Source organism: Dipodomys merriami, unplaced genomic scaffold (assembly GCF_024711535.1).
Source record: "Dipodomys merriami isolate MVZ:Mamm:240054 unplaced genomic scaffold, mDipMer1.0.p SCAF_903, whole genome shotgun sequence".
Taxonomy (NCBI): Eukaryota; Metazoa; Chordata; class Mammalia; order Rodentia; family Heteromyidae; genus Dipodomys; species Dipodomys merriami.
Genome location: NW_027206517.1, coordinates 327,110 through 338,366, shown reverse-complemented (window position 1 = coordinate 338,366; position 11,257 = coordinate 327,110). Strand labels below are relative to the sequence as shown.

Here is an 11,257-nt window from a genome sequence, read left to right as displayed (position 1 = left end):
TACTTATCTGCTACCATAAATCTTAAATACTTTATAGAAAAGTATTATGACCTGCCAAACTGTCCCAGTTTTGGCATATATAAGCAAATTCCCAAAATTAAATATATTGAAAACATTAAAACGTTTAACAAATATTAAAATTGTTGCAGTGTTCATTACTACAGATCCCTTGTATAGAATAATTGAATTACTCCTCCAACACATCTCTTGAACAACAAATATCTGGAATTATTTTGTTTTTGACATGTCAATCTTGACTTTATTCTTAAATGTGTACTTATGTAAGAAGTACATGGTTCTAAAATTTGACGACAATTCTTTTAAACTTACTTTTTGTTGAATTGTCTAGTTTAAGAAAATCAATTACAATTTATCTATAGAAATGTTCTGTGCTCAATTCAGCATCACATACACTAACATTGGAATGATACAGAGAAGATTAGCATGGCCACTGAGCAAGGACCACAGGAAAATTCCTGAAGCATTCCATCACCCAATTTGTTAGGAAATAGAAAGACTTGGAAAAAAATTATTAAGTGAAGTAAGCCAAGTCCAAAGAAACATAGGTCCCATGATTTCTCTAATTTTCAATACCTAATGTATGTCTGAGATAAGCAGAAAAGGTCAAAAGTTATGTGTATATGACCAGATAAGATTATGTTAAGGGAAATGAAACCCAAGTTTTTTTCTTGCTATTGTTTCTCACGTACTTATATCGTTCAGTGTGTTTTTTTTTGTTTCTTTATAGGTTCCTCCCCCATGCTATAACACCTGTTTTCACTGTATTTGAAGTTGGTGCGCCTACATCTTGCATATACTCTCCTCTAATTTGCTGAGGGGAAGGAAAAAAAACCCAAAATGCTTAAATAGGTATACAGGTAGACCTATTGTAACAATGAGATACACAAGACACTGTGTTGTAAAGTGAACTTTAAAATTGAGGCTGGGAAAGGGAGGAGGTTAATGGACTTGTGGAGGTGGGAGGGAAGGGATGGTAGGGGAACAATAAAGGAGGAGGTAACAATGCTTGTTAGGAAATGTACTCATCACCTTGCTCATGTAAGTGTTACCCCTCTGTACAGTATTTTTACAATAAGAACGTATAAAAATGTTCTGAGATGGAAGAGTTTATTTCTTTTATTTTACACATGTAATATTTTTAGCAAAGAAATTCATGCAGAACTCCAAAATGAAGGCATTTTGAATAAATATGTGTGTGAATGCACGCATGTGCTCAAGCACTTGAATGTGTGTTGACGTGCTCAGAGTTTGAAATCAGGGCTTCAAGGTCTTGCTAGGCCTTTTCTCTCTAGTTACTAAATGAGCTACATCTCCATTCTTGGCCCTTTGCTAGTTCATTAAAATTTTTGAAAAATAATCGCATGAATTTATTTGCCCCGATTGGCTTCCAACTGTTATCCACAGATCTCAGGCTCCTGTGTAGATATCCCTAGTAGTTAGGATTACAGGTGTGACAAACCAGCAAAGGCTTTCAGAATAACGTTAAAAGTAGAAGAAAATTAACTTCAGAGGGCATGTTTTAGCATCTCCAATTTTAAAGCATTTTGGAGTGTTTATTTATGATTTTTTTTTACTGTTTGGATACTTATAAGACAGTAGGTGATGAAATTTAAAAGTTTTACTACTTTTTAAAAATGATACTGGAATTGTGGGACAGAAGAAATTTGGACCTCAATGTATAAGCTCAGTTCTGTGCATGATAACCCAATGTCACCAACACAATCTGTATTGAAGACAAATGTGACAGAAAACAATCACCATGGGCAATATTTAGTATGCTATTGTTTCTTGGACAATATGAATATTGAATTGAGAGTGTCATAGAATGGAGAGATTTTATCTCCCTTTTGTGTATTGCTGAAAGGCTTTCAGAAACTTTGACTCATTTCTTTCCTCACTGTGTGTGTCTTTAGGCCATGCACTTACGGCCTTTAATTACAATTTTTCCCAACACTAAAATGGTAATAACATTAGCATTATAGTAAATGTTATCTTAACAATTAAGGGAATAAAACTTGTGAAATACTTAACATAAACTTTTAGAAATGAGCTTTGAGTTTAGCCAGCAATCTTTTCTAAATACTAAATAGAATGTGATAAGTAGTACAGAAACCATTACATGAAGTGAGCAACTAGAAGTAATATCTATTGATCATGCTCTCCTTCCAAGGAAGCCAGGTGGACAACTTCTCATGCTGTAAATCAAACTGGTTATGTTATGTCTTGATAGTGTAAAAATATCAGGGACAGAATGATGAAGGAATGTTGTAGACTGAGGTGAAATCCATATGAAAATGTGCAAAACTGATAAAACATAAAAGTATCTGAGCAGTATTTTGTGTTTTACAACATGTAAGTTACATCGCAAAGATAAAGAAGACATAGAAGAATAAATTCTTTTTTTGTTGTCCTATCATAGGTCCTTAGAAGAATGAACTCTTTCCTTATTCTTGTACAGGCATCATCGGATGAGAGGAACTGTATTTTTTTTTTGTTTGCTTCCTTCCATTTGTTCTTCAGTTTGAAATCTGAGCTGCTTGAGACTGAAAGAAACCAAGAGAAATTAGACAAACAGGCTTTGGAAAGAACAATGTAAAATAAATAAAATACAGCCTTGTAACAGGTCTAACTAAATTGAGTTATATAGTGCCAATTTTTAACAGAAAATGATATAAGCAATACCATGTTATTGCAAACTGAAAAATGTTAGGAGTTGCTTCATTTTTTTTCTTTGCTACTACCTTGAATTAATTATTGATCTGGTTTAGCGAAATTAAAGATGAGATTAACCAGAACCTGGATTAAAAATGGACAAAAGTTCTGAATAGACGTTCTCCATAAAGCCCTGAAAATTTCCTGTGGGTTTACAAAGTTGTGTTTAATACAACTTCTATGCTGCCTTAATGCTTTTTGAGCAGAAGTCATTAGAGAAATATAATTCAAAATTACTATGATACATCTTCATAACTATTATATCTCATTAAAAAATCAATGGAACCAGTTATGGTGGTAAAGGCTTGTAATTCCAAGCATTTAGGAGGTTGGATTTAAGTCTAAGGCCAGTCTAGGGTACTGCAGATAGTAAAATCCTGCCCTTTTTACCTTTGAATAAACGGTAATAATGTTGGTGAGAGTGTGGAGAAAAGGAAATTTTCTACACTATTGGTCAAAAAACAGGTTAGTATTCTCGTTGTAGAAAGTAGTATGCAAGTTTTTAAAGAAATACAAAGTTGAGATATCATATGACCCACCAATCATGTGACTATTTCTCTCTGGGTACCTCATAAATATATCTGTAGTTCATTGTTATTCACATTATTCACAAGAGCAGCCAAGATATAAGTCAATGTTCAGTGTTCAACTACAGACTAATAAAGCAACTGTGGTACATGCACAAATATCTTTTCTGTTTCATCCTTAAAAATAACAAGAGACTGCTCCCATTAGCCACAACTTACAATGACCTGAAAGATGTATTCGAAATGAATAAAAATGTTGTGTTCTGATCTTTGTAAACACACACACATACACACATACAAACACACACACACACACACAAACACACACACACACACACACACACACACACACACACACCTCAAATATTAAGACATATTTTTTATAAGTAAAGCAAAGTGGGACTTCTGGGGCATTTCGTTCACAATGTAGAAGATACTATATATACAGTAGGAGGTATAGAGTTGAAATGTACAACATGAGGATACAGGGGACAATACTGGCCTTACATAGGAATGAAGCTAAGTAAGTAGGAGTTGTTCTTCTTAGTAGGGGTTGCTCTTTTAGTTGTTCTTCTTTCAGTAATTGATAAGATGAATGTAATTCTTTCAATATACCTGCCTGTTTGCAGAAATGATAACAAACAATATTATTATAATGTTGTATGCTCAACATAGAACAAACTGTCAAAATAAAATACATGAGATTATCCTTGATGTAAACTAATTATTACAAATAAGGGAAACCATGGGAACTATGTTTCTTTAAGTCTGGCTTATTTCACTTAATATGATTTTTTCCAAGACCTTCCATTTCCTTACAAATGAGGTGGTATCTTTCTTTCTGATGGAAGCATAGTATCTGTGTGTATGTGTATATGTGAGTGTGTGTGTGTCATTTTCTTGATCCATTCATCTACTGAGAGGCTTCAGCGTTGATTCCATATCTTAGCTATGGTAAATATTACTGTGATAACCATAATTGTGTTGGTAGCTTTAGTGTGGCCTTGTTTGTGATCATCTGGTTAAATGCCCAGAAGTTGGATTACTGGGTCATAGGAGCAATATTGTGTACATCAAGGATAATCTTAGTAGATGAGTAGAATAGCTCAATAGCTATGTACATATGACCCTATAGGATGATTCTAAGTGAAATGAACTCCAAGACATGTTCTTTGTTGTTGTTGTTCTTAATGTACTAAATGATTTATTTTTATCCTTTTGTGTTTTCTCCACCTAAGGTTTATCCCCTGTAGTCACTGTATTTGATATTGATACCCTGGGTATTGTAAATATGTTGATCTGAACTGGAGAAGGGGAAGGAAAAAAACAATATAGTGATACAAAGGACAAAGGGGGAACCTATGCAACAGTGATACTCACAAACAATAATTTGGAAACGATCTTGGGAGGTGCGTTGGGAGCGAAGAGGGAGAAAAATGGGTGAAGGGGTAACAAGTTAGAAAAGAAATTAATTCATTACCTTAATTATGTAACTATAACCCCTCTGTACATTACCTTGAAAATAAAATTTAAATAAAAAATAAAATAAAATATATGAGAGCAGCAATACAGTCGGTGGGACTAGGGGAAATTGTGTACTATACAAAGAATAGTACAACAGCTGTGGAGAGCAACAATTTGACTTTAACGTAAGAAATAATAAACTAGCATGCAGATTTTCAGCCTCATGTCAGTCACTATAAAGGGAAAACAAAATGCATAATTAGCAAACCAATAGACATAAAATAGAAAACTAAACAATTGAGGTGAAGAGGTGACTTGGATCAAGAATAACAAATGACACAATTAGAAACAAATAACAAGATGGTAAGTTTAAAAAACATTACCCATAATTCTATTAAATGTTGTTTATATCAGAATTTGTTAGAACTATAATTCAAATCACAGTTTAATAGTATATCATTTTAGTAATAGTTTACTTATTATTGATTACTTCATATTGAATGTTTAATATATAATTTTACTTTCTGCAGATGTAGAAAAGAAAAAGTGAAACTAATTTTAATAAATTAATGTAATAATTCAAAGTGTATCCTACACTTAGCACTCATCATATCATGAAAAAATAAATTATTGCAAATGACTCTCGGTATTAGGTGGAAGGGTTCAGCATTGTAGTAAAATTCACACCATCCAATACAGGAGGTTATTACTCCTCTAATCTAGCTTAAATTGTGGAAATTTGAATTTTACATGCATGTTAAATTCCTGTCTAGGTAACATCTAAAACCTATTCAATCATATACACGAGGAGTATTTCTGATGATACTTAAAAGTCACATTCATTAATTAAATTTTTATCATTTTGTACCAAATAAATATTTAAAGAGAGACTGGATTTCTGAGTAGATGATGGTGTATATGTGCCAGATTATTCATATTGAGGCTTATTTTATATTTCTGACATTGTTTCTAGAGTCAGATTTAATTTTCCATAAAGGGTTAAGTGCATTATATAGGATATATGAAAGTAAACTGAATGTTTATTCCAGTAATCCTTTGTGACTTGTCTAATCCCAATATAATTTATCCATGTGTTTGAAGTAATGAAAATAACAACAGATAAAAGAAAGATAAATCAGTCTGTAGTAGACAAATATTTTCACCTTTATTTTCATAGTTGGTCCTCTTTTACACTACAGAATATTCTTGGGGAAATGTGCTCCAGGCTGGCCACAACTGCAGAATATTATGGTTTCATGTATCATAAAAGAAGGAAGGAAGGGGACCTCCCTTCCAAAAGTCTGCTCCATGGGATGTGATCTGCTTCATGGTGCTGAATTGGAAATGAACATTTTTCACACTCAACCTTGAAAAGCCATCTTGATAGGCCATTTCTATAAGTGGTTACAGAGGATTATTGATGATTTGCAAGGATGCCAGATTGCCTCATTTTGAGATAATGAACAGGAATTTAATCAGCTGTTTCTTTGTATCTTTAGGAGAAAAACCCATTGACTTTAGGTGAGGGGATCACTGGGACCCAGAGAAGCTACTACCTTCAATAGTAATCCTAGACCTTTAAAACAAAAAAAAACCACACAAAACAAACAAACAAACAAACAAAAACTCCAGTAAGCACAGCCAGTGAGGTCTGTTATCACAGCCTATATGAAGTCAGGCAAAAAACAGAAGCTGAAAGTCATTTAGCTGATAAATAATATATTTTTTATGAGGCAAACTCAAAGGAGACTCCAGAGAGAGTGTCAGAAAGCCTGAACAGAGAGACTAAAATTGAGCACACAAAGATTAGAAAGTAGAATTACTGGTAGAACAAATAAGTCATAGATTAGAAATTAGAATTCCTTGTAGAACAAATAAATCATAGAAAGCCTATGCATGTAAGAACAAGACAGATCTTAGATTTAGTAAGGGTCTGTCAAGTCTGTTAATTTATTAAAAAAAACCAACTCTGATTTGGTGATTCTTTCTATATTTTATTTTGTCTTTATTTAGTTATTTCTGATTTAATTTTTTATTTGTTTCTGTCTATTGCTTTGGGTTTGGGCTTCTTCCTGTTTTCAAGGAGCTTGAGCTACATAATTAAAATATTCATTTGAGATTTCCCCAATTACTTGCTGTAGGCACACAGAGCTATAAATTTTCGTGTAAGTATTGCAAGTATCAGAGTAGCTGGTATTTTGTGGGTTCATTTTTGTTAAATTCTAGAAACTTTCAGATTTCCATTTGAATCCCTTCAGTGTTGCACTGGTCATTCAGCAACTTTTTGTTCAGTCTTCATTGGTTTGAGAATTTTTTTGCTTTAGCTGTTCAATACTAAGTTTATTCTGTTATGGTCTGACAAGAAATGGGAATTCAATTAATTTTTCTTTAAATTTGGACAGAATTTCTATGTGACATAAGATATGTTCTATTTTGAAGAATCTTCCATGAGCTGCTGCGAAGAATGTATAGTCTGACATTGAATGTATATCCTGTAGATATCTGTAAGGGATAGGTTGTCAATGGTCAATGTAGTGATTTAGGTCTGCAGTTTCTTGGTTGAGTTTTTCCTGCATAACCAATCCATGGAAGGGAATGATGTGTTGAGATGTCTTTTTAGGTTAAGTAGTATTTGGTTGACGAAGTGGGATGCTGCAGTATTCAGGGCATTGATATTTAGACTTGTCATATCCTCCTAATGGAGAGTTGCTTTTATCAATGTATAATGTCTCTTCCAACTAATTTTAATTTGAGTTCTATTTTACCTTATGTTAGTAATTCTGCTGTGGACTGTTTATGGTCTCCATTTGCTTGAAAATTTTCTTTTCAGCCTTTTAGTTTGAGTATGTGTTTGTTTTTGTCAATAAAATGTGTCTTTTTAGATATTATATGGATGCATCTTGCTTTTTTGATACTACTATCTAATATATGTCTTCTATTTGGAAATTTAAGTCCATTGATATTGAGAGTTAAGATTGAGAAATATCTGATAAATCCTGCTATGTTATACACCTGCTGTTAGGAGCTGTGCCTCATCTACACTTAATATATTTACCTTGTTCTGCAGTAGAGAGCATTTTATATAACCAGTTCCTCTTCCTCTTCTCCTTGATCTTCTCTATGTAGGGTATATTTGATTAACTTAAATCCTGCTGATTTGGTGGAGATACATTGTTTCAAATTTTCTTTGTCATGAAATATGTTATATATCCTTTACATGTAAAGGAGAGTTTGGCTTGGCACCATATTCACGGTTGGTAGTTGTTTAACTTTAATGTTTGTCATATATAATGCCAGGCTCTCCTTTTTACCATGTAAGCTAAGAAATCTGTATTTATTCTGACTGTATATGACCAATTCTTTAAATATCCTTTATAAATAATCCTTTATAAATAATCCTTTATAAATTTATGAGTCCTTTATAAATAGTCCTTTATAAATAATCCTTTATAAATTTATAAGTCCTTTATAAATAGTCCTTTATAAATAATCCTTTATAAATTTATTAATTTATAAATTTATTAATCCTTTATAAATAATCAATATTTTCTGGATGGCAGCTTTAAGAATCCTTTCCTTGATCGCTAATGATCCTTTAATGGATTATGATGTGTTGGTGGATTGTTCAGTTCTAGAATTCTGTTTGGTTTCTAAAGACTTCTCTGCATGAGCCTATCTCGTTGGATGTTTGGCATGTTCTCTGCTAGAATTCTGTAATATGCTTCCCATCCATTTATTTTCTTGCTTTTCTCCTTCTTGATACCTATTTCCCTGAAATTTGATCTTCTAACTGAGTTTTGAAGTTCTGGCAAGACCATTTGTTATTTCTTGGAGTTTTTCTAAATGATTATTTCCTCTTTCCTATTAGGGCTATTCTGTCTTTGACCCTGAGATTATCTTCTATGTCATCTTTTTACTGTGGAGACATTCTACTTTGTTTTTGATTTACCTGTCTTCTAATTAGTCATTTTTAGGGGTTCTATACCTTTATTAATGCTTTGTTTTAGGTCTTGCATGGACTTTCTGTACATTTTTTCTTTGGGTGGGGGAGTTGCAAGGGTTGTTTTCTTAGCTGTGTCTTCTCTTATATCTTTTAACTAGGCATCCATTTTATTCTTGGACTTCTTTGTACTCTCAGAATTTATTTATCTTTCTGTTTGTAGTCTCCATGAATTATTTTTCTAATGATTGGTTGGTCTCATCTTGTTCACAAATTTTCTTGTAGAGGTTTTCTATCTTTCCATTAATTACATTTTTCAGCCGTATATGTAATGTATTTTGGTAACTACCTTCTAGATTCTTGATTGTCTGTTCTAATGCCTGGTTATTTACTGTGTGAATTATACTACCTTGACATCACTTTTCTTGTATTTTTCTGATTTGTTCTGTCCATTTGGAGGTTTTCTTTTTGGGGGATCTATGATCTCAATAGGTGAATCTCTATGTTCTTGGTTGATTTTTAAGTGTTGGTTTGGTCTTCTGTTGTGATTTGCTTTTCTGGAATTAAGTTTTTGTTTCGACCATTAAGTGTAGGAGTAGAAACCAGTTGTGGTGAGATGTTGTGATTTTCATACTTGTGGTTCCAGTGACAGTTCGGACTGTACAGTGGTGTGGTGAATTGTCCCTCTGTATGGATGTGGCTTTCTCTGATGTACATTTCTGTTCCTGATTTTTTCCATGTTACCCTTTTATTTTCACACTGCAAATGTGCTTTTGAATATGTTGGCCAACACAGTCACAGCAGTCACCTGCCTGGCTGGACACTTTTTCATAGATTTCTGTTTTCTTGTGAAGACAGTATAAAATCTTCTTTTGAATTGTATATTATAGCTGACTTGGTGTGACCCTCTAGAAGAGGAGTACCTGCTAGGACTCTAAATCTCTATTTTATCAGAGAACTAGAGTAAACTTCTGTTGATCTTCTGCCAATGTTTTTCCTCTTCCTCAGATTTATTTTTTATATTGTGGACTTTTTCACGTAATTTAGGATTTCTGATTGTTGTATCATGTTATTTTTGTATTTCTGTTTGTGTTACTTTGAAGTAGTGATTTCAGGCTTGTATTAAGAGACAGTAAAGTATGGAATGTATGTTAATTGAACGAAAGAGAGTGAATATTTTAACTTATTTGCTACACAAGTAAATTAATATTAACCAAAGTTGATTAAAATAATTACTGATTTACATTTCTGAGGATGAGTATAGTACTCTTCAATATATTGGAGGAAAAGACTTTAGACTCATTACAACTGAATACTTACATTGAAATTACTGGCTAAACTTTCTTCTTCAGAAAAGCAAAAGCTCCATTTCTTTCATATTTGCATTATAAAATCATAATAGCTTCATGTTGAATTGTTTTCCTCTGCTATTTTCTATTCCATTTTTCATCCATTAATTATCTAGGACTTTGAATGACCAATTCCTTAAATACCTATATTGCTTATATTGTGATGTAAATCTCAGTAATATAAATATGAATTTATCTTTGAGTCTCATCTTGAGCTACATTCATATGAAATTTATGCAGTCTTAAGCAAGAAACCTGACTTTTTTACTCTTTTCTATGTTTGAATCAATAAATCCATTCTCCTTAGAAATAAGTACTCATCTTTTATATTGCTCCAGTAAACATCGTGTATTTGTAGTACTTTTACAGAAGTACATATCAAGATTGGAATAGGAAGACACCTTCCCGATGATCACTTTAAACTAAATGCTTGGGGACTATTTTATAGGTAAAAACTTAAAAGTGCAATGCACATGTTCATAAATGAATAAGATAATGGTTAACTCAATCAGACACAAGAACCACCACATCAAGACTCAATTTACTTAAAGTCACCAAAATAATGTGTTTATGAATATCACTCATTTAGTCATACAAAGTTTATATTATATTTGATATATACATAGCTCCATTGGTTAGGAAATGGAAAGGCTTGGAAAAATTATATTAAGTGAAGTAAGCCAAGCCCAAAGAAACATAGGGCCCATGGTTTCCCTTATTTGAAATATCTAGTATACGTATGAGTCAAGCAGAAAAGGTGAGATAGTGTGATGTTAGGAAAATAAACCCTTAGTATGTATTTAAAGGTATTTTTCTTTCATGCATTTGTTTCTAACGCATTTGTAAGATTATTTCTTTGTTGCTTTGTATGTCTCTCCCCCACAGTATAACCCTTGCTTTCACTATATTTGATGTCGGTATAATTTGTGTAGGAAATGGGGAAAAATAAGTCATTTAAGTATACAGGTTGACCCATTGCAACAATGAGAAGTACAAGTTGTCGAAAATGAACTTTACAAATTTAGTGCCAGGGGGTGGGGGTGGAGCAAGGGTTGGGGGAGGGGCGGGGGGAGGCTGGGAAGGGATATGAAGGGTAAACAAAGGAGTAGGCTGCAATGCTTGAAAAGAAATGTACTCATTATCTTGCCCATGTAATTGTAACCCCTCTGTACAGTATGTTCACAAAAAATAAAAAATAAAAAAATAGAAAAAGTTTATATTATATTTGAAATTTACAAAATAAA

General features: G+C 32.8%; 1 pseudogene; it reads left to right on the top strand.

Annotated features, from left to right (window-relative positions):
* Positions 1-389: 389 nt before the first annotated feature.
* LOC138821270 (U6 spliceosomal RNA) lies at positions 390-502 on the top strand (annotated as a pseudogene).
* The last annotated feature ends 10,755 nt before the right edge of the window (positions 503-11,257 follow it).